This window comes from Accipiter gentilis, chromosome 1 (genome assembly GCF_929443795.1).
Source record: "Accipiter gentilis chromosome 1, bAccGen1.1, whole genome shotgun sequence".
NCBI classification, from domain to species: Eukaryota; Metazoa; Chordata; class Aves; order Accipitriformes; family Accipitridae; genus Astur; species Astur gentilis.
In genome coordinates this window covers 47,721,929-47,749,691 of record NC_064880.1, presented here as the reverse complement: position 1 = coordinate 47,749,691, position 27,763 = coordinate 47,721,929, and the positions used below count along the sequence as shown (strand labels likewise).

Here is a 27,763-nt window from a genome sequence, read left to right as displayed (position 1 = left end):
GTATAATACTGTTGTGTATTTAATACTGTTAGGTCATCGAGTCCTTCAGATCAAGGACCCCAAACTGAAGCATCTACCCATTTTTAAACTATCAAATAGAAATAGTCAGTTGTCTTATTAAAAACAGCTGTTAAAAACTGAAGAAGAATCACTTGTTATTAGATCATTCCCTAAAGCTAGATTTCTAGCATTAAGGCCTTAAAATGGAAAAGAAAGAATCACAATATGCTTTTCCTGTGTCTGTTGGAAATCAAATTATTTGTGGGGGAAAAAAACCCAAAACCAACACCAACCCTGATTTTCCATTTACGGTGTTATCAATGCTTACTAAATGTCATAGAGGTTTTACAGCACAATAAAGTATAGCCTGAGCTGTTTAAGGTTGCTTTAAAAAAAAATAAAATTAAAAACTTGTTTTATGTTACCAAACTGTGAACTAACCAAAGGTATCTTCAAGAGTCTTTTCAGCTCAGCATTGATTAATATTAGCATATTGAAACAAGATAGAAGTAAGAGTACATAAATGTTTTCAGTTCGGATGCAGTAAAAAATCTTGCTACTCAAAACACTTAACAGAAAACATGTAACAAATAAAGTACATGCAGAAAACACATATCATCAAATAAAGTGCATGCCGTATACATGTCCTCAGATGATACAGTAGCAAACTAAAACTTCAAAACAGGCAGATTGATTCCCCCCGCCAGTTATTTTAAGTAAATAAACTGAAGCACTGCCTATGACTATTTTCAGTGGATATCCTTCATATAGCAGCTTTCTTAAAAGATACACATTTTCATTTCATTTAGAAAACAGCCATCCAGAAATGCACACAGCAACTAAAAATTTTTTATATGGAACTCAGGTTTTATTCTTAGAATATATAAGTTTGTTTTTCCTTCGGTACTTCCATCGGTAACAAGAGGAAAAAAAGGATCTCTAAAATAGACACACAAATTTCAACAGCGGATGGTGGGAACAGACTCGCAGAGTTAGCAGGTCAGATTAAAGATTCTGTTTAGGGCCCTAGATACTCAAGATTATGAAACAGACTTGGTTTTCAAAAAAGTTATAAAGCAAAAGCTTCAAATACAACAGGTACTTTCTTTCCCCCTTATAACAAGGATCACTAACTTAGTGAATTACTACACCACTATGGTGTCTCCCTGCATAAAGTAAAATATAGATAAAACACACCAAAGCAAACAACAACAGAACCGCGACAGAACTTTCCATGGAGCACTATCAGTACTCTCACCTATGTATTGTTTCCATAGTTTCAAAAAATACTACATCACATTGACAATATACATACATACATCATCTGGTAGCTTAAAAATCTGTTTATTATAAGCATCATGTAACCACAAATCAGAATTTTAAAACTGTCTATCTAATAACACTAATCCTTTAGCAGTGTATTTTTGCTCAGTTTATAACAAAGCCATAGCAGTTCTGATGTCTGCTTTGATACCGCAGAAACCTGAAAAAAAAAAATTTAAGTGACCATTGATCTTCATGGAATCAAGTGTCATGATTTTTAATAGCCACCCAAAGTTACTTGTTATCTCAACAAAAGGAAATTTGGTCCTCAATACAAAAAGAGAGTCATCAACATCCTGCATATGAAAAAAAATTTATGTAGTCTACTGTAAATACTCTTGCTATTTTCATTTGAAATCCATTTTTCAGTTCAAAACTTATCTTTATGAATGCCATTATTAAATGAGATGATATAAGAAAAAGTCTTTTTACAGTCAGTTTTTCAAGAAAGGAGAGATTTAGGGATGCTGATGATCTCTGTTAATTGATTAGGCCTAAAATGGCTTTTGTGGAAAAAAAAGGAAAACCACATGCAAACTGCAATTTGTCTACAGACATTTTATTCTTCTCCTTCCAGACAGTGTTTAAATACCCTATTTGAGAGCTCACATACCTGCATCATATTGGCATTTTGCTTCATTATGCAGTTACTGAAGACGTGCTTTCCATAATTTCTCATACAAGGCTCTGCGTGCGCCTTTAGAGAGCGTACTGCACAGACATGCTTAGCTGATCGCTCGGCATCCGTAGGTCCGCACTGAAGCAGTCTGTTGAGGCACTTGCTGAAGCCTCTGAGACAATAGAAAATCAACAGCTGGGCACCGTGCTGTCAGTGACACCCAGCCAGTCAGTCACCACACACAGCTACCAAAATGCGCAGAGCCTATACTGAGCTCTTCATTAGCAATTCACAAGCAACTGATGCAAAAGCCTTCTGAAGCTGTGAATGTGCTATAAAATGGCTGTACAGATTTTAATCACTTTCGCCATTAACAGACTACTCTCAAAATGAAAGTTTATACCACACTACAAAAAATTTTGATGTGACACAGAAGCAGGACAAAAATGTTCATACTGTAAAGATACTGATTTCCTTTCTAAACATTTTTATTTCGTCAGTTTGGTATTGTGAACACAACTTAAAAACCCACCAGTAAGTTATTTCACAGTGTCAGCAGATCAACGCAGTTGCCATCGGCAGTATGAATGCCATGACAATTTTCTGGACTGGCACATAACTGCTATCAGAACCCAAATAGGGAAGAAAAAACATTTTCTGAACAGAGGGGTAGAAAAAAAAAGCCAGTTATGATATCCTAATTATCATACTTCCAAAATCAGTATCCAGACCAGGGGTCTATAATTTTCTTGCTTGTGAGAAACTGCTATCCCTACCCCATCTGTAGCATTAGCACAGTGCTCAGTCGTACTATTGCAGAATGATAATCCCCCTTCTGTACTCCTCTAGCAACCACTCTGAAGAATCCTGCATACCAACTAAGGCTGGAAGGCAAATGGAGCAGTATTTTTAATCTGGGGGCTCCAGAGAGGGGAGGTGTGATCTTGGGATCCTATAATTCTTGATCAACAGGAGATCAGGACCCTATATTTTTAAGTAACAAGGTTAAAAAAAAAAAGTAATAAAAAATACATATACACATGTGTGTGTGTATATATATACACACACACACACTTCTATAATATAGCACACATAGGAAAAAATAAATGACAAAAAAACAACCACAGGAAGATTTCGACCTGCAGCAGCAGTCTCAGTACCAAAATACCTTTTTATAAATATAAACAAAATACATATAAAAATATTTTTTGGTATTGAGACAGCTACAGTTTGTGAAAAGTCCAAATCTTTCTATGCTTGTTATTTCCCTCTTCTGCTACCTCTGTGCTCCACCTTTAAAGCCTCCACTCTTACTGGCTGCAAATGGCAGTGGCGCATACTCCATACATCTCGGCTGTCATCCCTGACCAGCAAGATCATATGGGGGGGGGGGGGCGGGGAAGTAATCCTTTTTCCTTTAGCTGAAATTGGCAGCTCCTGGAATACCTGTTTTTTTCTTGTGCATGGCAGGTTCACTGTAACTGCTGGCTATTCATTTTCTCTACTTGACAGTTACCTCCTTACATTAGTACACAAGCCAGCTATATTTCTACCCCAGGCTATGGCTTCAGGTATGCAGACAACAGATAATGCTGCACTACCTCACAGTGTTGCCTCATTAACACACCCAATTAGCTCCCAACAGACAAGTCCATAACAACTCAAAGAAAATACACACAAAAGGCACAGTTCTTGGAGGCCCATGATATTTTCACAAAGGTCTCACCTCTTCTCTTTCATCTGGTCTGCCATGGGAGCATTATTCATCATGGTAAAGACTTCTTTGGCAGGATGTTAGAGCAAAAAATTCTGGTTTGGGTGGTTTGGGTTTGGTTTTTTTTTGTTTTGGTTTGTTTTTTGATTTTTTTGTCATATAATGAATTCTATATAGGTGAACACCTATGTGCAGAAGCCATTCATTGCAGGGTCTGTACTCTGAATGCTGCCAAAGAGAATAGTCTTTAATTTTTGGACACATTATACAGATTACATTAATGTCAACATAATCTTTTAAGTAGTCTCCTTACACGACACTAGGAAAACACGTCGGTGTGCATGTGTGTATCTAACTGCTGTAATAGTCAGATTTGGTATCCACATACATCACAGCAGAGAACCTAGGAATACTTTTTTCATCAGTAAGATCAGCAACAAGGTGCAGCTAACCCCAAACAGGAAATAAAGCAGTACCCAAGGGAAAACGAGAACTGGGAAATGAACTACTGTTATACTCTACGCTGCCCCTTAGAATATTTTTGTTAGTTTTCCTAAAACTCAGACCCACACATGAGAAAGAGTCGTGAACATATCAAATACCTCTTTGGCTTTTATTAGCTTCTGTAACTCCTGTCCTGAAGACTGTCATCCCACAGGAGAATATAGACTGGTCCGGGTTTACTTTCTCAAAAGCAAATCAAAACCTTTTTTCACCCTACACAAATGTATTGGTCTGCTCTAACTGATGGATTAAAAATGGAAATACCAGTCATTATGTTCACGCCCTGCCCACCTCCCTGCCGTCATAACTAGAAGCTTATCCTTCAGCAGGAGCTTTAAAAGAAAAAAGTCTCTTTGAATTCCATGAGGCACTTGCACATAATCCCCACCTTCTAGATGTCCAGATTCTATTAGATAACACTCCTCCTTTCCAGGAGTTCACTGCTTTTCATTATTTCCAGTAGAAGAGAATCTCTAATACCTTTCCCTCCTGGAAAAGGTTAGACCACGTATCTAATCAGAGACCAGAGGAGAATGCTATAAGAAAAAAAAAAAATACAGAAAAAGGGGAAGTTCCAAACCAAGAACAAAGCAGGCTGATATACACTATTACACCCTACATGCACTAGCGCTACAGGCTCCTCTTGTGATTTCAGATGTGTGTCAGAACTATGGAATAAACTCCATCTTAACACTTCTGAGTTTCTGTTTCTGCAAAAGGGCTGTATAAATTGTAATCTTGTTGAGAACAATTGATAATTAAAAACAGACTCTTAAAAAAAAAAGTCAACCAACCAACCCACAAATAAGATGTGCTGTGTATCCGTGGCCAGTTAAGTCTGTTAAGTATCATTGTTACTGCCTTTTTGAATAAAAGCATAGAAAGGTAAGACATGGTCAAGTGAAAAATTTTATACTAGGAACCAACCTAATAAAATCATCTGCATCTTTGAAACTGCAGAATTTTAAACAAAAATTAAAATGTCAACTTAAAGGCATACCACAAAGCTATCAGTAAAATTTGACAATTAGTAGTTTTCAATGAAACTTTCTGTAGTAAATTTTCATAAGCTGCACTCTACTAAAAGGTGCCTCTTCTGCATATTATGTTATGAATACAAAGTAATACAAAAGGGGAAGATAAAAAACAGATTTTGTTCCTACAATTTTAAAACGGGTGGCAGGAGGCATTAACACCTACATTAAGTAAGTGCAAACTATGAAGATTTAAGATCTTTTCTACTCCATGGCTGTAGTAAGAGTGGATTTGAATCCCTCTACTAAAGTTTGTATAATCTGTTGTACTTCAACTCTCCTTTCCTTCCCATCAGGTTGTTTTCTTCCTTTCAATTGCTGCTGTTCCATATAAAGTGGTGCAGGAAGGTGTGGGGTTTAGTGGTGGATTTCATTAAAGTGGGAAATGGGAAAAGACTGCTGAAGCGAGGGGAAAGAAAAAAAACCCAGAGGCAATCTATAGTGGAAGATCCCAAAATGCAGGTCTAGTTATTATAATTACTATTGGATTAATCTTTCAATTCCTTCACAGGGAGGCTTCTTTACACCCACTACACTGAAACCACAAAGAAAACCACCAATGCCTACAACAACCAAAGTTTTCCTTAAAAATATGAGAAATAATTTTTAGCTTAATATTAAAAGTCTTCAGGGCTTCTGTGCTTAACATTAAAAAAGAAAAGAGGATCTTGACAGGAAACAACAGTTACCTGAAATATTCCTGCCTAGGAAATGTACTGCATAAATGCTTGTTTGATGTATCTACAGCTCTATGAATGCCTTTATACAGAGACTATGTCAAATGCAACTATGTGTAAATGAACATAGAAATAACATATTAACATATATGAAACAGGAAAATAATTTGAATCAAGTATCATAAAAATAATGCCATAATGCTTCTCTTAAATGACATAAGACACAGAATTAATATGCTTAAGATACATAAAAAACTTATCCTGGAAACAGGAGTTGGAGCTCTTGGGGATAGTTTACAACTTCATTAGCAACCCTGACTTAGTTGATCTTCAACTCAGAACGTACATGAATTGTATCTGTTATCGAACACACACAATTACGTTTGCTGAAACACTATCTAACAGAATAGGTATTATAAGTTCAGAAACAGATACAAAAATACAAAGTTTCAATGAAATTTAAATTTCAAAGCAATTCTACATATCAAGCATACAGGACATATTCAAGAGATAAATGAAAAAAAAAAATCTAGAAAGCAATCAGATGCTTGCTAAAGGAGGAAGGATTCTCTAGGCTTGCTCGAGAAAAGAAAAGTGAAGATATGTAACACGGCCACAACCACTTAAAAACCATTTTCCTAACAAAACAATACCCTCTATGATAGTTGTACTGAAAACCTCAATACAAGTGATTGTGGAAATTGATATCTTTCTTTTTTTTTTTTAAACTCATGACAAAATTACACATCTCTGTAAGGGGCCAAAGTGCACCATCAAGTCCCCAGTAGGTGACTCACAGAATAGAGGTGACTGGACTGCCCTGAATGAAGTTTTCTTTACAACTTGAACAGGAGTATTGATACAGACAGAAATTCAAACTGATTTAAAACAGCAAAAAAATAGCATGCTTTGTTACACAGGATATACTTGGGAAGCAGGTGTTACTGGCTCTGCAATAACCAATCACTTGAGGCACAAGGGCCCTATATTCCCCCAAACAACTCGCAGAAAGATTTACAGGCCTGTACATTTTCAGGGCAGAAAAGACAGGACACAAACTCCTGGAGAAGGAAGCACACAGCTAACAAACTGAAATGTTATAACTAACAACAGCCTTTCCTTTTATGAGAAACAACAAAGGAAGAGAAAGAAAATTAGTTCTTTGAAGACTCATAAAGAACAAGCTAAAAAGCAAGCCTTTGGACCAACCAAAAGACATTTAAGAAAAAGCTTGAGAAACAAAAAGCTTAAGAAATACTAGAACGGGATACTTTAAGTAAACTAATTATCACAATTCCAAAATGAAGTTTATCTATAAACCTAAAGGAAACAGAGCAGCTTTTCTCAGTTACATGAGAAAGGGAGACATTTAACAGTGTAAGAAATGTTTGGCCTATCTACATGAACTTAACATGAATGCCTATTCTGTATTTAGTTCATGTAATCTTCCTATAAAAACCTCTCACTTCCAAGAAAGCACAAACCCTCAAGAACTGCAATTTCATTCCTTTGCACCATAAGCACAGTTTAAACAGTACAGTGATGAAGCTAAAATAAACATCTTTCTCTGGTGGTTTTATTTATGTTCCAAGAAGTGAAATGTATCCTCATTCATACTAGTATAAATGAAACAATCCTACTGCTGTTTAGAAACTAGTCACCAATTGGCTACGGTTACCAGATAATGCCAAAGTGTTGTCCAGATCTAAGTACAGCAGACTTTAAGCTGAAGCCCTAAATTTAAACAATCCCAAAACACTGACTGTGCAAAGCAAGTCTTAAAGACTAAATGCAATTAAGTTTCAAATGCCTTCTGGACAACGAATACCAGATGAGCAAGTGTCTGTCTGGTGGGTCCATTTGTAGGGCTGATTGCTGATGAAAGACTAACTTTTTAATTAACAAGTCTAGAGTAACAGTATAAAAACAAGCTGAAGAAATACTTCTAGCATTCACAGAATTGAAGACTAAAAATCTCTTTACAAGTACTCACTATAACAATCAACTACAAAAATATCAAATATATCTCTGGGTATAAGTAAGCTTCTGGTGCTATGTGGAGTACAGAAATTCTAAATAATTAAACTAACATTCACATGACAGGGAATGTTAACATTCAGTTAACTAACAGTCACAGACTTTTCAAAGGAAAAAAGAACCCAACCAACCAAACTGGGCATCTCTCAAAGTAAAGAGAAGGTATTACCAAGAATGTGTCAGGGATGTTTTGGGGACCAGGTAAAGAAGCTGAATGATATATTCTGTCCAATTCTTCCCCTCTTGAACCAGGCAACTCTAATCTCTTATTTATTTCAAGGACTGAGGAAGACTTAGCAGAAAGAAAATTCTAGTAGAAGATGATCCTACAGTTATTGAGGTAGTCATTCACTTCATTAATTATGGTCCTTAAAGTCATGCTTAGTGAAGCAAAAAACCCCCCCAAAACCAAACCCCCAAATCTTTTTCTTTTCCTCTAGAAAGCATATTAGAACATATTTTAGAAGGCCATATTTCTCATTTTCTGAGAGCTAGATAATTGTGTTACACAAGAAAGGGGAAAGAAAGACTACCAGTAGAAGCTCTAGCCTATCTCCATAATCTGGAATAAGAACCACTCAGATTACATTCAACCACAGATTGATTTTTGAAATCTAGAGAAAATATTGCTGCTTAATAAACTAAGCAAAGTATAGCTTCTGCAGTTTAATCAAACAACTGAGAAATGTCTCATACTAAACAATGGAGTGAATATATCACAAAGCCAGACTAAAGATCAATTACTTAGTTTTGTCAGATACATGTTTTATCACTGTAATCTCCATCTTTCCACTCCCAGCTATTCCTATTACTGAACATTCTCATTCACTGTTACTTCTAAAAAACGGGCCTATAACCCTTTCAAGACCTTCGTATTTTCTCCACAAACAACCAAACCTATTTCATTGTTAATAAAAGAAAAAAAATTAAAGGAATTGTAAATTTAGTCTCAAGATGATAAATGCATGCAAACCTAATGAACACACTATGTCTAGTTTTGCATTCATATGTTGATATTAACTTTTTCCTGAACTCTAGTTTAAATTCAGACTGTTTTAGACATTCTGCTTTTAAACAGTCTCATCCAAATGCCAGACATCAGCTAAGCAGAAAATTAAGCTTCTCACTTGCAGCTTGGAGTTTAAGGTCATCCTAACTGCCTGAAAGCAAAAACTGTAATATCCTCTCAGCCACATGAGGTTCATTGTGTTTTGGGGTTTTTTTTAAATGAAAAAGCAACAGTCTGAGCAAAAAATAACATCTCTGATACATTTCCTCTGGGCTTCCCCATAAGTGACCCAGTAAGTGGACCGACATAGTGGGCCAGGCATATGAAGGTCCCAGATGCTGAACAGGAGATTTTTAAAATCACAGTATCTGCTTGAAGTACCAACACTCAAAACAAACTTGTGTTGTCTCACTGGACATATTTTTCCATTTTTCTCCCAATTCTTTTTCATAACAAAACCTGGTCTCCCTAAGGTATGTGATATGCAAATAATCAGTCTTTAGAATGTACTGATTTTGAAACCATGCTGCATGCTGTCCAGAACCCATGAGCAATTCATACAGAGCTATCATACTCGGCAGGGGAGGGGAATGTTGAAGGGGTACAAAAATCAACCTTTTTTTTTTTTTTTTAGACACTACCAAGCAACCAATAAAGCTAAGTTTTTGTCTATTCTAGCAAAAAGCCACAATGAGCAGTAGTTCTGTGAACACAGAAATGAGAATAAAGAACTGTAAGAAACCGTTTATGCTAAAGCAGAGTTATTTTCTGCAAAGGGACAGCTGAAATACAAGTTCCCAAATAATAACGCCTACCCCCAAAGTAACAAAAAAACCAAACAATAAACCTTCTCTCATGTTTGTAAAATTCCATCTTTGGGTAGCACAACAAATTGTGTTATCATCCCAAAGAATTCTAAACAACTATGAACAGGGCTTCAGTGCCAGGTGCCTAAAAGCAAGAAAAGATAGGAAAGGGGGAGGCTTCAGCTAGAATCATGATGAGCAATACAGTTGCAATCCCACATTTCTCACTTACTTCAGTCGTTCCTTGTCACTAGTTATCAGGTGCCTAGATTAAACGTCCTCAAGATCACTATAAGCCCAAAACAGACAGTTCTTGAAAATAACAATATTAGTCCAGCCTTCTGGAAAGCCTGTGATTTCTCAGAAGTCCTTCTGTTCTGTGTTCTCTCTCTCTGTAGTTCCATATACTCTGAAAACATTGCAAACTTGTAGTAATGGCTGCCAGCATGCGTTCATGTCATAAAGCAGGCACAAAGAAAACCCTTAAGAAATCACAAAACTTACCATCTCATGAATTCCAGCCCTCAAGTACTTCAGAGGCAAAAGACTAAGGAATGCATTAGCTTAAACCAAGGGAGTCATAAGAGTCTGGACAACTAAGTATTTTTCTAGAGTGAAGTTTGACTACAGCTTGCTCATTTAGGAGAAGTCTTTATTACTCTCCAGAACTCAGAATCTGAAAATCAACAGGTCAAATAAGAAAAGAGTGACAAGTTTCCTCAGAGCAGGTATGTGTTACCTTCCACCCATACAGAAAGGAATGAGAGTAACTGTGGGGCTGAACCAAACAAATGATAATGCAACACAGAAGAAGGACCTGAACCACATATAAAAGAGGGACTAAGGAAAGGGTTGCAGCTTTTCTCTTTCTTCATGAAACGGAGAGGATTGGGGAAGTTGGATATTTTTAATGTTGTTTTTCAACTTATTTTTATCTCTTGAAAAATTAAAATCCAGACTATCAGCTTTACTCCTCAATTTTGTTCTAAAAGTACATGGTGTTGGTATGTCTTGTGAGATAAATACCTAAAACAGCGAGAGCTGAAGTTGTGAGAGGCTTCTTTGGCTGTGGCATTAGCAGTTTCAAGGATTTTGTTAACACGACCCCTACATCTGCCCCAAATTTGGCTAATGTCAACTTCATAAGCAGAAAGAAAGATCTTTTTAAATCCCAGACTGTTTAAGGTTAAACAAGACCTTACTTCTCATGTAAAAGTCAACAGGGGGAGGGAGAAAGAAGGGTGGAGAGAGATAGGTAGGAGATACAGCGAGTGGCCCTGAGAACACCAGCAGGAAACATGGGATTTTTACTTTCTTGCATATCTGTACAGTCAAGCATCTCTAGTCAGATAATATGGCATTAGCAAACCCTAAAGGGACTTCAAGGAAAATCAGCATCATATATGACTAGTTAAAAAAAACAAACAACAACAACAAAACCCAGCACACACACCCCCACACCCCCCAATCCACAATTTTCAATTAATGCCACATAAAAGGAGATTATTATCTTTTAAACAACTAGGGCTGGGACCTGGAGTTGCCACTTGAAATGCATCCTGCAATAATAATACAGATTGTAAAGTGGGCTTTGCTAGATAAACAAAAGCTTTTTCATAGATGCAACACTAATTTTCAGAATGTTGCTAGGGCAACAGCAGACTGTAACAAGAATATCTGAATAATGAGCAGGTGGCAATATATGAAGACCTTAGTCTCCTGACTGAATTATTCATATGTACTCCTGAATAGCGAAATTTATAAAAGCAATAGCCTTATTTCATCACCACAAATGGAAATACTATATACCTTGTCTAGAATATTTATTAGAGTTCTAAACATGCATCTCTCTATTGTTTTAACATGATATGTAAGGCAAGATCACTAGACTGAACAAAAAGGGCTCACGGCTCTAGTGTAGAAAGACATAAGCAGTTATTTTGCATAAAATAGTGTTACACAATCTAAAAGAATAGTTTTTCTAAGCCACAGCTAAACCTAATTTTCTGTCTAAGATTTTTCTTGTACTGATTCAACAATAATTCTAGAGGGACAGGAAAAAATCTTGGCAATTATGAAGTAAGGACCAGACAAACTGAGAAGAACTGGACACACTTTATCCATCATGCACATCCATAGCAGGAATTTTGCCACATACAAAATGCTATGGGGCAAAGCCTTATGCACAGTCTAGAAACAGTCTATTATTGCAGTTGAAATGCAATGGCAGAAAGACTTGGCAAGATTTTTCTTAATTGAAAACTTTAAACTCTGTAAAGTCAACATACTACTAAAACTTCAGAACTAACATAAAAACCTTCATTTGGCTTTCCAATAAAGTCTTTGATTAGCTGGTCAGCTATGATTTGAGTATCTGGACAAGGCCAGCTGTAACATTCTTCTTCTGCTGAATATGACAGAAAATAACTATTTCAACTTATTCTAGGAAAGAACTGTTCCTCCCTGAGAAGCTGTAATGAGATATGAAAAAACCCAAACTCACCAACCAACCAACAAACTACGCCCCATCTTTTGGGGCTTTTTGTCACAGATCTCAGATCTCTGTTTTAAACACCAATAAAACAGTAAAATTTGTAGTCACTTTAAGCAAAGTTCCCAATTTCTGGAGATTAACATAGTCTGTGTATTAAGATATACATTCACACGCCACAAGATGACTGTACAATAATGTTTGTAACTACAAACTACAAAGCTGTTTCACAAAGCTGACATTATAAAAAAAAAAGTTGCAAATCCACAGTAAAAGGTGGATAATCTAATTATTTGATATTGTTTTGATAAATACTCTTCAATTCTCCATGGAGTGCCTCACTACAAGAAAGGCATTGAGGTGCTGGAGCATGTCCAAAGAAGGGCAAAGCTGGTGAAGGGTCTATAGAGCAAGTCTTACGAGGAGCAGCTGAGGGAACTGTGGCTGTTTAGCCTGGAGAAAAGGAAGCTGAGGGGAGATCTTATCACTCTCTACAGCTACCTGAAAGGAGGTTGTAGCAAGGTGGGTGTCAGTCTCTTCTCCCAAGTAACAAGCAACAGGACAAGATGAAATGGCCCCAAGTTGTGCCAGGGAAGGTTTAGATTAGATATTAGGAAAAAATTCTTCACTGAAAGGGTTGTCAAGCACTGGAACAGGCTGCCCAGGGAAGTGGTTGAGTCGCCATCCCTGGAGATATTTAAAACGCATGTAGATGTGGCACTTAGGGACACGGTTTAGTGGTGGACTTGGCAGTGTTAAGTTGATTGTTGGACTCAATCTTAAAGGTCCTTTCCAACCTAAGTGATTCTATGATTTACTAAGTGCAATTGTTTCAGTTTAGCTGATTTTCAATTAACGTGCACTAATTTCAGGACAAGCCCTGGAACAAATTACACATTAAATTGTCTTATCACGTGTGACAGTTGTACAGATCTGAATACCCCACAGACAGCTAGAACTAGTTTTTAAACTGAAGTTCATCCAGTGAAATCTCACAGTGATAAGTTGACATCTAGTCAAGTTTTACCAGCAAAGCCTTCCATGTCAGCAAAGCTTCTTGAATTAGGTTATAGCTAAACCTGTCTTCTGTGGAATCCACAATTCAAGCAGAATGTTCAGTGGAGACAGTCTAAATTGCAGAAGATTAAAGTATCCGATTGTTACAGCTAGTGTTCCTGCATTGTTTATAAATAAGCTACTGTCATCTCCAGCAGCTTCAGTCTAAATAGGTTTAAGATCCAGTGCTGAGCAGTTCCCTGCATTGCAGTTGAATCTTGTTAATTCCTTTGTTCAACTTTCTGGTCAGAGGGAGGTCAGAAGACTATTACCTCACTAATATGATGGCCTCACCGAACAGCTATTTAAGCATGATTTTATATCTGTAAACTGAAAATCCTGGTAACAAAGGAAAGTAGAGTAAAATCAGCATCTCACTACTTCCTAATGAACACTTCTGAAAGTACGTCATCAGAAGAAAGCAGCTTAATTGTCTGGACCCAAGCACAAGGGAGATGGAGAGCTGATTCTTCCTTTCCCCAACTGAAAAAACATGGAGCATCATTTTCTGCCACCTTGGTACTCATACCTTTCAACAATATTTCATCTTCTTAAGATTTAGAGGGTTCAGTCAAGGAAGCAATGCTAACATTTACAGTAAGTACCAATTTTTTTGTGATGACATATCCTCCTCTTTCATCATATAATAACTGAAACAAGAGGGCTACGCATTAATAAAAAAACCCCCCACCTTACCAGGATCAAACACTGTCTCTCTCTTTAGAGGAGAGGGAGGAAGGAAAAGTCAACTTAATGAAGATTTGGTTTATAGCATGATGGATTTTTTTTTTTTATTTACAAAGGTATGTACATAGGATAAATACTGCCACCAGCAAGTTTATATTCTGAAGGATCCCTGTAACTCTTACATCTTGAAGTTTAGGTAAGAAACTAATACAATGCATTAGAACTTGGCAAATTTATTTGAAAAGTTTCTGGAAAAAAAGTTTAGAGACAAGTATAAAGACATGAGAGAAATTAAAAGTAAGCACCATTGTTTTCTTCAAAAATACCTCAAAGACTACATGACCAAGCCATTGCAAATTTGACAAGAGAAGAAAACCCACCCTCAAAATGCAAATACCAAATACACCTCTCCCTAGCTGCACACACGCATACCTACCCAAGTTTAGGGGCATATAGGTTTTGAAAGCTTAAGAGAACGGGAAAGAAAATCTTGCTGGAAATCAGATTTTTCATATTTTGAGGGAGTTTGTTTACAACTTGTATTATGCTTTGCCTAACATAGGAAGAGTGACCAGCCCAAAAGATTGGTCCTACAGTCATTCTCTGTGATACCAAATGTGGGATAAGGAACAGAGACGGTTTAAAGAGACAGCAAACTTTAGAATCATAGAATCAGTTAGGCTGGAAAAGACCTTCAAGATCATCGAGTCCAGCCATCAACCATGTCCACCAAACCATGTCCTGAAGTGCCTTGTCTACGTGCTTTTTCAATACCTCCAGGGATGGTGACTCAACCACTTCCCTGGGCAGCCTGTTCCAATGTCTGACAACCCTTACAGAATCATAGAATCATTTAGGTTGGAAAAGACCTTCAGGATCACTGACTTTAACACTGCTCTACCACTGAATAGTCAATCCTTAAGAATCTCAGTCATATAGTCAGAATATTCAAGCAAAGTATTATTAATAATTAATAGAATAGCTATTAATAATTATTATAATCCTGCATTTCTCTGACCAAAAGGCTTTACTTCATAGGCTATCCAAAACAGGGACTTTGATATAGCCTCAGGCTACAACAACTCAGGGTTTGAGGATAATCAGGCTGTCCTTGATGTATCATTTCCTTATACAAATATATAATATACAGTTACACTAACATATATGAAAAGATAATGATCAATTTTATGTAGTATTTAACAATGTTATCTGTGTAGATTACTTAAGGAATCTTCTCTAAAATACCTGTGGAACTTGCCCTCACTACAGATTCCCTAAGGCAGAGGGAGAAGGGGCTGGGAAGAGAGCCCTTTAAAAGAATTAACCACAAATTTAGCTGGATGAATAAAGGCAGAGGAAGCAAGAAACCAAACACACACACAGAATTAAAAAAAAAAAGCCTCCCCAAACCAGGCTGACCAACCAAAAGGTAAGCCTTGGTAGTCAGAAACACAAGTTACCCATCTGAGTCAGAACTTGCTAACAAAATTCATTATCCATACAAATAGAAAAAGAACAAGAACACAAGAAAACCACTACAGCACATCTGAAATTGAATTTGAAAGAGTACATTCAAAGGAAGAACAAGATTCACAATGTAAATGCTGAAAACAGCGTACCCACTAACTACAGAAAATTAGAACTATCTCATCAGATCAGAAGTCCCAAAGCAGAGATTTTTTTGCAACAGTACAAAATACATGATGGTTTAATTTGATGTTAGAATGACAAGCACAGAACTAAACATACGGAAAAAAAATAACTGTATGCCTGGCTTTTGAACAAATTTTAAAGTAAAAAAAATGAATAAAAGGCACCAAAGTCATTGGAAAATTAGCTGACAGGAAAACATGTGTAACAGAGATTACACCAACAGCTCTATTTAATAAAGTAATATTTCTTAGGAAAAACAAATGGAGTAGGCCTAATCTATCTGAATTGTATGTGGTATTATACAGGAATGGATAAAGTAGAGACAATGGAGACTAACAAAAATTATTTTAGTAATTAGAAGGCTTACTAACAAAAGGTATTATAACAAGGGGTCGATTAAAAGAGGGGACAAATGAGTAAAGCATTGAGGGGAAAACAGGCAAGGGGTTAGCAATGGAGCTTTGTTTCATTTCAGTCCTGCTATGTGAGATGTAATGCTAAAATCTTTGGATCACAGCTGTGGGAAGTACCACCAGCAGGGACAAAAAGATGATCTTAAGGATATTGGTAACAGTACTGACTGTTACCAATGATGGAAATTCTTAAACCAATTAGTCATCCAATAGAACCAAGATGGAAGGGAAATGGTTAACCAATCTTAAGATGAGTATCAATTCTGTGACTAAGCTCACAATGCAATGTAGCCTTGAAAAAGGTAAATGCAGTAAGATGTACTACCATTCAAGTTATTCTCAGAAAAGCTACAGAGGCATAAAAACCATTCTAATAGAGCCCTGGTGAGACCTTATATGGAAGATGGTATTTGCACTGGTAAAAACTTGTATGGAAAACATAATTTCACTCTAAAAACAAGGTAGCTGAAGCAGAGATTGAAAAAGCCCATCTAGCTTAATCAAAATACAGACTGAACAGGACAGTTCTTTATTAGATGGCACATATGGCTGTAGTAGATAGCAGGTGGGTAGAAGAGCTACTTAAGCAAGAGGAAAATGTTGCCACAAAACCATGTGCTTCTAAATTTGCCACAGTCAGCCAGGCTGGAGACCAGGAGACATCACAGAAACAGATTTTACAACTGCTATTCAGCAAGAAAGACAACAGCTAGAAATTTAATGAAGATAAAGTTTGACAAAGTTATAAAAGGATTATTTCCTGTAAGAAGAAGGGACTGGACTAAATGACCCACAGAGCCTCTCCTTTCAGTCTTCAGGCACATTCATGCAGTGTACAGTGCATTAAGTTGCATATTTGTTCACAAACATTCCATTATTTTACAGATAATTACTGCTATTTTATACCAGAGTACCTGGATGGCCTAGGTTCAGTGGGAACCAACAGAAAATCTTTTGTTCATCCAACTTTCCTTTCAATTAGCCTGGTAAGAATCCTTCTTAGGATCAGCAAGAATTTTTCCTTAAAGTTAAAAGAAACCAGAGAAAGTCAACTTACTTGTACCTTATTTCTAAAAATTTCAAAGAACAGTTTATATCAATTTTATGTCCTCCAACATTTTCTATGGAAATCTATCTTATAACATCAAACATGTGAGAGAATCCATCTTCCTTATAGTAGTCACGCCTACATTTAACCTATATGTAGTACATTGGCATTCTGAATTCAAACATAGTTTAAAAGTTTTAGAATCACTCCCCTTATAACCATGTAACTGCAGCATATGCAGATGTGAATAAAATATGAATGCAGAAAACAACTACTGATACTGCAAACATAAGAGTCCCGAGGTTAATAAATTATGAGCAGTATTAAAGCTGAATGCCTGTTAACTTCATGCATGAGGACTTTCTTACTTGTCATATCAAGAGCTAGTCAGCTGCCCAGATATGACACAGATCTACAAGAGCCTCTGCTGCCTCTCTGAAGCAGCACAGGGAGACAAGATATTTAGCCAGACAACCAAGAACCCCATCAGATCACTCTGATATCAGTCAAGCAACAGGCTTTAGAATTGTCACCACTGATCTAAAATATGCTTGAATTCACATTGTCTGATCACAGATGAAAAATCTATTCAAGGTCTCCCACTCCCAATTATTCCACATGTTAAAAATGGGCTAAACTATTTCCTGCTTAAAATTAGCCTAGATTTTGTTGCATTTTGGAAAACAGGACAAGAAAATAAGATACTAAGAGAATACCTACACATTTCTTGATCTTTATGGAATGTTGATTTTAAGCCTTCACACCGCTGTAGACCAAGGATGACAGACACAGAAATCCAGCTTCTAACATTGTTCAATATTTCAGCAGAAAAGGCCAGACAAAAAGCTGATTATATTCTGTGCTGGGACAGCTTTCACTACTATTTTGATAGGCAAGTCTTAATAAGGACTACTGCTCTTTGTGCTTTTCAAATTAAACTTTACAGTGTCTTGTCTTTAACAAGATTAAGTAGCAACTAATGGGATGTCATTGTGCCTAATGATGAACAGTCAACTATTGGAATATCATACATTGCAACAACTGGGTTAGCCCAGCAACGTCTTTTATTCTGTTCATATTACTGCTTTAGGAATTTTGTCTAAAGGTACCATTCATAGCTTAGAAATCTTAGTCAAAACACGGTATTACTTATTACACTGTATGAAAGCTCTTCTGTATTTAAATCATTACTAGCTAAGCTCAGTCTGGACTCAGTTGCTTCTCCCAGTAACAAGAACGTCCACATAAATACAGGTGTTCCTCTCCAGAAGCCACTATTTGAAAACAAAGGGAAACAGGACCTGTGTAGTGTTACCACACAAAACATTAGGATGAAAATCATAACATTTTTATAAATTAACACAATAGTTTGTGTGAAAGATTCATATCCATTTACTAGACCACAAGACTAACCAGAAGGCATTAGTACTCCTATGGCAGCCTCCATAAAGTCATTTAATAGACTTTGCATGTTCTCTGCCTCCTCCCAATCCATACCGCAAGGATGACACCTCAGAGCAATACTGGTAACTGGCTTGTGGTGCAGCTTTAAACCCTTGAAAGAGTAGTTTATTTTTCCATGAGAATAATACAACATGCAACGAAACACATGCCTAGAATCCTTTTTAAAGATTATTTGCAATGAAAATACATTAAAGATCACTTTGATGTGCTTGAAACAAAAAAGAAACTACAACACCTAAACTAGCAGACTAACAATTTATAAACTTCATTGCAAATAAAAATGAAAGACTCATTACTGTCAATTCTAACAGTAGAACTACTATCAGCAGACACTATGGGTATCCAATTATCCATTTTACCACAGTTTCTTCCACTGAAGTACGTGCAACTGTCATTAACATAAGAAAACTAGTTAGTTCCCCTTCGTTTTCCCTTTGAAAGCCATTAGGTGAAAGCTCTTATTCAGGAATAGTCTGGCTTCCCAAGTGTAAGAAGGATAAGGATGCATCAACTCAAAAAGACAAGCCAAGTTTTATTTTGAGTCAAGGTACTGACATTCTATGGAGCTATGCTAACCAATCAAGCTACTTTTAAGGGAAGACAGAAATTGGCAAGGGTTCAGTTCCTGCTTTAAGTGATGGAATAGATTCAATAGATTATAAAAGAAAGGGAGAAAAAAGAATCTAATCCTGGCAGCAAGTTTTACTCTTTAAACACCTACAGAGCACATTGAACTCGAAATGTATAGCTCTTCATCCAAAAGATAGAGGGATTTACAATGCTTTAAAAGAAACAGGCTTTTTACTCTACCTTCTGTTGAAATGATCCAAATCACACTGTGATAACATGGACAAGAATCTGCCACAAACTGGTTTTACTAATTTTGCTACTGCATCATTTGGGCACAAAACCTGAACATTTGATCAAAGCCTAAGTTATAAGGGTCAAAAATTTTCCAATGCCTCTCAAAACTCCTACTGCATCTCCACAAGAACATACCGAATTCTTCTGAGCTCACTTAGAATATGAAAACAGATGGAAATCTTCTTTTGGTTCCAGCATGCCGGTCAATGATGCAACTGCTCCCAGCTACTCACCACTAGCAGGAGGTTTTTATGCCCAAAGCTCTGACATCAAAAAGGACTGTGAGAACACTCCTCAATCTGCTGTTGGCAGAAGCACTCGAATTAGTTCAAACTTCACTCACCAGCTGCACGCCAACAGCCTTTTCTAGATTCAGCTGCACTAAAGAAGTCACTGATCTCACTTCCAGTTACCGTTTCCTCCATCTGCCAGTTAAACTGCTCCTGTGAGTCTCCTTATACATGTTTCAATTTGATACAATAAGAGACCTACATCTTACACAGCTGAAAGTGAAACATTGAGAAATGCCTCACAATAACAGCTCATTTAACAGATCAAAAGGTGTGATAGGGGGCATGAACAAAAAGCTAAGGATATGTCACTATGATGGCCTCTTTCACAAAGGCAGATATTTGCAAGGAGCACATGTATTTATATCCCGCTTCACTGCAACGTAAAGTAAAATGGTTTAGTTCGACACTAACAGAAACCTATTACACCTCACTTAGCTGCGAACATACTTCTTCAAAACAATTGTGGTAGGTTAACTGCTAGCTGATCTTACAAAACATTTTTTAGAAAAATACAAAACTCAGCACCGGATCTTTGCTAAGAATGGTCACCTAAACCAAATCCATCAATGACATCTTCTACATCTAGACCTTTTAGAGGTTATTTTTTGAACTGGTTATGGAAGTTATCCAAAACTATGCTTTCAAAATGAAGATGCAACTAACTACGCTATGCTATTTAGCCATAGCTTTAACAATATTTAAGATGTTTGTCTTGACAAGCTTCAGCCTTCAAACCATTCTAAACACGACTGGACAAAGACCTGTAATAAATAGCAGCACAAACTTGTTAACAAATAAGCCTGGGGTGAGGCCAGGGGAAATAGCGGTGAGTTTTAAAGGGCAAAATTCCATTTTATAAATAAATTTTTCAGTTATAGATTAAAGAATAATAAGAATTGAAGTTGGGAAAGAGATAAAAGAACAGAAAAACTTAGCAGCAGATGAACAAAGACAGGTGAACAACGCAGTATATAAACATTTATACAGAAACCAATGGCTGCAGAGACATAATGCCCCATTCCCTTCCAGAGATCCAAGATAAAGAATAGAAAAGAAACCCTTGAATAAGCATCCCACAGCCATGCTCTTCAAATCTACAGTTTGATTCAGCAGCCTGGATACAAATATACAATAACCAAAGATAATATTCTTGGAAACTTAATTCTATATATTGGAGAAGAGTTCATATCTTAAAATGACATGTTGACAGGATTCTCATAATACATACATTAAACTGCAGGAGACTAACTCATGTACAGGAGTAGCAGTGGAGGCTGTTCTGTAATTAAGGCAGCTGAGCTTCCACAAATCTGGTTTCAGACATTATTTCCTCTAAAGCACTCCTTCAAAAAGTTATGAAATCAAAATGAGATTATAGGCAGGCTGAAAGTACAATTGTCCCAACCATACTTAATCATGATCTGTTGCTGATTTATCATCTCCTAGAAATAGAGCTTTTCAATTCCACTTTCAAAAATCTCTTAACATTGTTATACAGCACATCAGTCCTCCACCTCAAAGAAAAGCCAACAAAGAAACAAAGAAACACACAAAACCTACTTTAATGGGCTTGCATAGATGCTACCTATCATCCAGAGTAAACACCATATTAAGGCATTCACACAGATTCTACTTGCCTAAAGAGTACGGTGTGAATGACCTTATTATTCAGGTCTCGCATTGCCAAAAGACTCTTCTTGCCATTACTAAGAGGCTCAATTTGGAATGCCAGTGTTTAACAAAAGCCCTTAGGTCATTCCTATCTAGCCATTACTAGGTGGAATGTACACGGTAAAAATGCCGCCAAAAGCTTAACTGGGGTCCCAAACCCCAACACTCCTGCAGTCCTTCCAACCTAGTAGTGCCAGGATTACAGAATACTCTACCACTTCTATGAAAGCTCCTTAGATGTCACGCCCATGAATTACACTGTTTTATTTTTACTGGTGATTGCTTAACTATGTTCATATCTATGAAATAAGAAAAATTAGAGTACGCTGGAAAATTTCAGAATCTATACAGTTTAATAGTAAATTTATTGGCCATCACCAATGAGGACATCCAAAGTTGTTGCTATTTTTATGCAGGTAGTAAAAGTTGTAGCATAAGAGCTGCCTAGCTCACCAAAACTGAATAATGCTGTCCATATATATTAAAAGGTTTTTAAAAATTTAATGTATGCTACACTGCAGCCAATTCAAAGTTTATATTGCTCCATTAATGTTATCTGACAACCCACTCTTTACAAACATGCTGTCAAAAGTCCCATTTTTCCCCAAAGAGTCCAAAAAAATGCAACTGTATCAACTACTTTTAAAAGCCTAGAATACAGCACCTTGAAACTTTAAACGTATCATCACATTTTAAAATGTGGCACTACTTTTCTCAGTCAAATTAACTCTGGGCAGAAGTAAATGTGTGAAAATGGTGATACAAAGATATACAAACTTAAATTAACCTAGGCTACTGGAGGAAACTGACAGCACCTTTCAACTGAATAAAACACAAATCCATGACATTTGTGTTTCATACCCAGAGCTATACCTGAAGCACTTCACCTAGAACATACAGCTACCTTGAAGCAGTTTCACAGACAAACTTTAAGCAAGTAGTGTAAAATAAGACTATGATGTATGGCAAATATTCTGAAACATGAAAAGAAATGAAAAACAAAAGCTTAATACACAGAAGAAAACAAGCATAGACAGAATTACACTTAAGCCAATAAAGAGGAAAGCAGTAGGATCATTCTCCTCAGATTCTTCTTCTTTATTCCTCTATACACACGCAAAAAAATATAATCAGAGGACCACAGCAACAGATCTGAGTAACTCACCCTTCCCAAATCTTTAACAAATAGTTTCTGGAAAACTGCTAATAAACGTAACCCAGTACACGACACACCTCTAAAAATGACTGGTATTTAGTCAAACCCATTTTTACTCCTGAGAAAAAGTAGTAGTTGATCTTGATAGCAATTTACAGTTTTGTAAAATGAAAAGTGACCTAGCAATAGTGAGCAATGCAGTTACAAGTACTACATTTTTGACCTTCCAAGATTTAAAAGACACAACACGACTTCATATTATCTTTACCATTGGGGCTTTTTTTTTTTTTTTTGATTGAGGAGTGCAAGCTATAAATTACAGATTTTCTAAGAAACACTTAAATCCTCGACATCACAGTATTACTGTAAAACAAATGTTTAATATTAGCTGCCTGCCAAGAATATTATCATTTGTAACAAACAATGGAAGACTGTCGAAGAAAACACGTTTCCGCTGCCATTTCTTTCTCCTGCATAGCAAATTGTTTGAGTAAAACCTTTTGAAAAATAATTTCAGAATTTCATTTTTGTTGCTTTCGCTTCAACTATAGAGACGTATTCCTAATCTAACATTCACAAGAAACTCTGCACTGTAAGATTGCCATGATCATGTCCTCTGCTTAGCATTCAACCAAAATGCAAGTCTCAAGTACAATGCTCCTTGTAGAAGACAAGACATGAGAAAGTAACATCGTTGCAAATTGCAAGTTAATGCCTCTATGCAGAAAAGGCTAGTGTCAGACATTCTGTAAGAGAAAAAAAATCCCAAAACATTCTTTATTCTGCATTAGGCACACAAGATCTCCCTAATTTCAGGCTAATGAAAAAAGGGCATCAATTAAAAATTGAAACAATTAAAAAAACACTCCAGAGCGCCACACACACTTTTGTAGATTACATTATCTGACAGTGCACCCTAAACAAAGTATCCATCGCTCATTTGGGGTTTTTTTTTCCCATCACCTTCCTAATCCAGCTTCCTATAGAGATCACGCAAATCCGCCGACCTGTTTCTTGTACTACAGGCTTAATTACAAAAAATAGAATTTGTGCAAATCTCCAAGTGTGAATAATCTGAATTCTTCTTAGACTCTATGTACTAAATAGCCATGCCTCACTTTTTTTTTTTCTGTCTCGCTCATAAAGTAAACCCCTTCTTCAGTGCTGAAAACTCATTTAAAAACGTTATTAAAAGAGACTGTAAAAAACAGGCTGTGACACAGTTTGCTCTCGATTCTACTTACACTTTGGATTATAGCATGCTAGATATATCCACATGCAGAATTGTCCAACATGCGACAGAAAAAAAAAAAAAAAAAAAAGAACATAATAGATTAACAACCCTCTTCCAGCACTATCACAGGCAGCACAAACATAACATTTCCCCCCCCAGACGACATAAGGGGAGGTCTAAATAGGACCCCACGATGGCCGATACGAGCGCAGCACACTCGCAAACAACTACCGCTAACCCGAGGGGCTAAACCCGAAAAAAACCCCACCCCCGCAACACTCGGCACCCCTAGAACCCACCGCCTGAAGAGCTCGGAGCGCTCCGAGGGCCACCAACCCGCTCCCTACCCCCGGCTCCCAGAGAGGGCGACTGCCCAGGGACCAACATCCTTCCCAACAAGTAACCGCGACGGCGCGGCCGGGACAGACCCCAGGCCAGGCCGGGCCGCCTCAAGGCTGCAGCAGGCCGAGGGCGCAGCCCCGGGGCCGACCGGCGGCCCCACGGCGGGGCGGGGCGGGAGCGAAGCTCCGTGTCGTGTCGTGCCGTGCCGTGCCATGCCGTGCCGTGCCGTGCCCCGCTCCGCCGGCGGCTAGAGCCCTGCCTATATTAGGGAAGGGAAACGGGGCCAGCCTTTCCCCGCCGGACCGGGACACCCCTCCCCTCCCCGCCGTGCAGGTGCAGGCGGCCCCCGCCGCCACCCGGCCCCAACGGCCGCGGCACGCGCCCCTCCCCCCGCCCGGGGCCGCCCTCCCTCAGCGGCTGCCCCCCGCTCTCCGCACTGCGGGCGCGGCCGACCGCCGCCACCCCCCGCTCTCCTCAGCGGAATGCGCGGCCCCGCCGCCGCCACCACCGCCGCCGTCGCTCCCCCACCCGCCAGAGGCGCCTTCCCCAGCGGGGCGGATGGGCTGCTTACCGCGGCGGCGCGGCCGGCGGGCTGGGGCCGGCGCGGCGGCGGCGGGCTCACACACGAGGGGCGCTTAACCCCATCGCCAGCCCCGACAGCCGCCCGGGTTCCTCCTGCTGCCGCGGCGGGGTGAAAGGCCCGCCCCGCCGCGCCACCGCCGCCAGTAGCCGCGCGGAATGCTAATGATTAACGGCCGCGAGGGCCAATTAGCGGCGCGGCGCCCTCCCCCGGCGCAGCCGGCGAGAGGTGCCTCTCAGCGCATACGCGGGCGCAAGCCCGCCCAGAAGACAGCGGCCAATCGGTGCGCGCCGCCGCCTTGACAGACGGCCGTGACCACCAACAAGAACCCCGCCTTGGCGCGGAGACCGGTACCGCAACGCCCGCCCACGGTGGGCAGCCGACGGCCACTTGCAGCGCGGCGGCGCGCAAGACGGACTGCTCCGGCGGCTAATGACAGCCCGGTGTCCCCTCTCCCTTGGCTCCCCCACCCCCGGGCGGCGGTGGCAGCCCTCCCTTTACCGTAACGGGCCCGAGCAGGTCCGCTGCCGCCTGGGATGCGGTCCCTCCCGAGCAGCAGCACCCCAACCCCGCCGGGTACCCCCCGCCACCGGCAGGCGCACCAAGAGCCCCTCGCCCCCGACAGGGCCGGCGCAGGGCAGGGCGGGAGCTGCAAGCCGCGGCTTGGCCGCGCACCCTTTAGCCCTTCGGCCTGGCTCCAGCCCTCAGCCGCTCCTTCCGCCAACCTTTAGAGCCGGCGGCGCTGCCCGTCCAGCGGGCCCCTCGCTTAGCTCGGCCCTTAACGCCGTACCCGGCGCCTGCCACCCTCTCCTCCCAGCCAACCAGTCCGCCCGCCCCTCTCGGAGCGGCCTCTGCCGTGAGGTAACGGCGCCGCTCTCCTTCCCCCTTCCCGTCCCCTCCGGCTCCCTCAGCCCTCCCCTTCTCCCCCGCGCACCATCCGAGCGAAGTAGGGGCCGGTACGAGGCACCACCAGGCAGGAACGTGCCGTTTAACTCGCTCTCGGGGAAGCGGGGGCGGGGGGGGGGGGGTGGGGGGGGCGCTGTATGAACAAAAAAAAAAACCTAACGAAAAACCATAAAGAAAAAAAAACGATCGCCGGGCCCGGAAGCGCCGCGCGCGCGGCGGGAAGCGCGCGGGTGCGTGCGTGTTTGCGCTCCCCCCTCCCCCCCCCCCGTTAGGTCGTGCGTCATTTCCGGCCAGCGGCGGCAGTTTGAGCCCGGAGCCCGCGAAGGTGCGGGGCGGTGGCGGCGGTCGGGGCTGTGAGTGGAGCGGCGGGGCCTGGTCCGGTCCGGTCCGGTCTGACCTGGCGTGGTGGTCCTGGCCCTTGAGCGGCCCCTCAGGGGAGCGGGACGGGCAGCTTCCAGCCTGTTCCCTTGCGGGGGCCCGTGAGGAGGCGGGCAGCGGTTGTGAGGGGCGGCCTAGGCCTCGCCTGACGGGGTGTCACGCGGTGAGCGGCGCCGGGGGGTGCCCCGGGTGGGGACTCGCTCGTTGTAAGGGGACGAGCTTCCAGGTGACTCTTGTTCTTTCTCAGGCCGCGTTTGTGCCTAAAGGTCTCGCTAGTTCTGTTCGCCCTGGCTGCTGCTGCTGGGTTATCACAGCGTGTGCTCGCGTAGTCCTGCTTTTGCAGGACGCTGCTGTGACAGGAAATTGCGTAAGTCAAAAAAACCTTGCCCCGAGGCAGGTATTAAGGTTTTCCTCAAGCCCAGTACGCAGAAAACTGTTGTGTGCTACAAAGCTTTGTGATGCCCTGTGTGCTGCCTGATTGGTTTTTCTTGTAGCATTTTATAAAAGGCTGTATCCTGAAGACTTGGGTAGTCTTTCAGTTCTTTATTATTCCGCTGGTGGAAAAAATGGTTGATGAATCAATCAGCCAAGGTCCCCTCATTTTCTTAGAGCCTTGAATTCCCTATTAAGTTTTATTGAACATACAGTCATGGAGCAGTTAGGACCATCGAGAGGAAGTTTATGAAGCAAACTCTTGATGGAAATGCTCACTTGTTTTAGGCATCTGCTGCTGAGCTGCATTAAAAAGCTATACTTAGTGGCCTGTAAAAATAAATGGTGGGTTTATATTATGGTACCAGCTTGTGTTGACAAGCAGCTCTTGCAAAACTTAAATAGTCAGTCCTTGAAGTTCTCGTCAGTCTTGTACCCAACCTGCCAATAAAGAAACATATCACCTGGGGTAATATCCTCAACCAGTTGGGTCTCGATGCATACCTCTGGAAGGATAAGTGTCTGTAGTGAAACGCAGTATAGCAGCAGCAGCAGCAGTAGTGACAGAAAGAATTCCAGATTTTTTTTGGTTTAAATTTTATTTTATTTTACTAGTATTTACACTGCCGTTATCCTTTGGTGGTTACTTACTTTTCCAGATCATTTATGAATTCATTGAACATAATAGAAGTTGGAGCAGACTCCTTTGAAATATTGCTGATGTTGTTTCTCGCATGTATGAACAATCTACTTGCTTGTATTTAAAAAAAGGTTCAGTGCAATTTTTTTCACGTGATAGCTCAGTTTTCGTAAAAGTTTGAGGGACTTTCTCAAAAGTTTTCCTGGAAATTATAATTACTGTAAAAATATGTTTATAAAACTTACTCTGTTTTAATTTAATTGAGTTTGAAAAATAGTGGACTGCATCAACCAGTTTATAGGTGCATTGTTGTAGATCCCCTTCAAAAAAACTTAAGCAGACTTGAAAGATAAGACTCACCTTTCGAAAAGACATGTTGACTCCCACCAAATAGGCGCATTTATCCTGGTGTTCACAAGTTCTGCACTTCATAATTTTTTTTACTGATTTTTATGCCCTGTAAGTGAATCATGCTGTAGTTCGACGAGTCTTCCCCGTTCTTGCTTTTAAAAGTTGGGATCATTTACCACTAGCTAGTCCTGAGATACTAAAGCAATTTTAGATTAAAAGTTAATGGGTTTAGTAATTCAGCTATTTCATCCTTGATTTCCTTTAAAACACTTGAGAAAATTCCGTACAGTTTTTATTTTTTTACTCATAAAACTGCTGTAGCTGAATGTACTCTGAGTGAGAAGTTAGGTCTCCACACCAAACCTTTTAAGTCTGTTTTGT

The 27,763-nt window shown here is 39.7% G+C and overlaps 2 protein-coding genes across 9 annotated transcripts in view; one reads left to right on the top strand and one right to left on the bottom strand.

Annotated features, from left to right (window-relative positions):
* The window catches only part of R3HDM1 (R3H domain containing 1), a 90,916-nt gene extending 66,121 nt beyond the window's left edge, over positions 1–24,795 (bottom strand). The window contains exons 1-2 of one of the 3 annotated variants that reach the window (XM_049809738.1): positions 24,667–24,795; positions 23,764–23,781 (exon numbers count right to left, since the gene is read on the bottom strand). The gene's annotated coding sequence lies outside the window, so the exon portion shown is untranslated. Of the gene's footprint in view, positions 1–16,937; positions 17,045–23,763; positions 23,782–24,666 lie in introns of those variants that run through there. The other 2 variants (XM_049809760.1, XM_049809749.1) reach the window with 2 other exon arrangements.
* Positions 24,796–25,030: 235 nt separating this feature from the next.
* The window catches only part of ZRANB3 (zinc finger RANBP2-type containing 3), a 54,500-nt gene continuing 51,767 nt past the window's right edge, over positions 25,031–27,763 (top strand). For 2 of the 6 annotated variants that reach the window (XM_049833420.1, XM_049832744.1), the window contains exon 1: positions 25,875–27,490. The gene's annotated coding sequence lies outside the window, so the exon portion shown is untranslated. Of the gene's footprint in view, positions 25,537–25,865; positions 27,491–27,763 lie in introns of those variants that run through there. The other 4 variants (XM_049833168.1, XM_049832996.1, XM_049832914.1 and 1 more) reach the window with 4 other exon arrangements.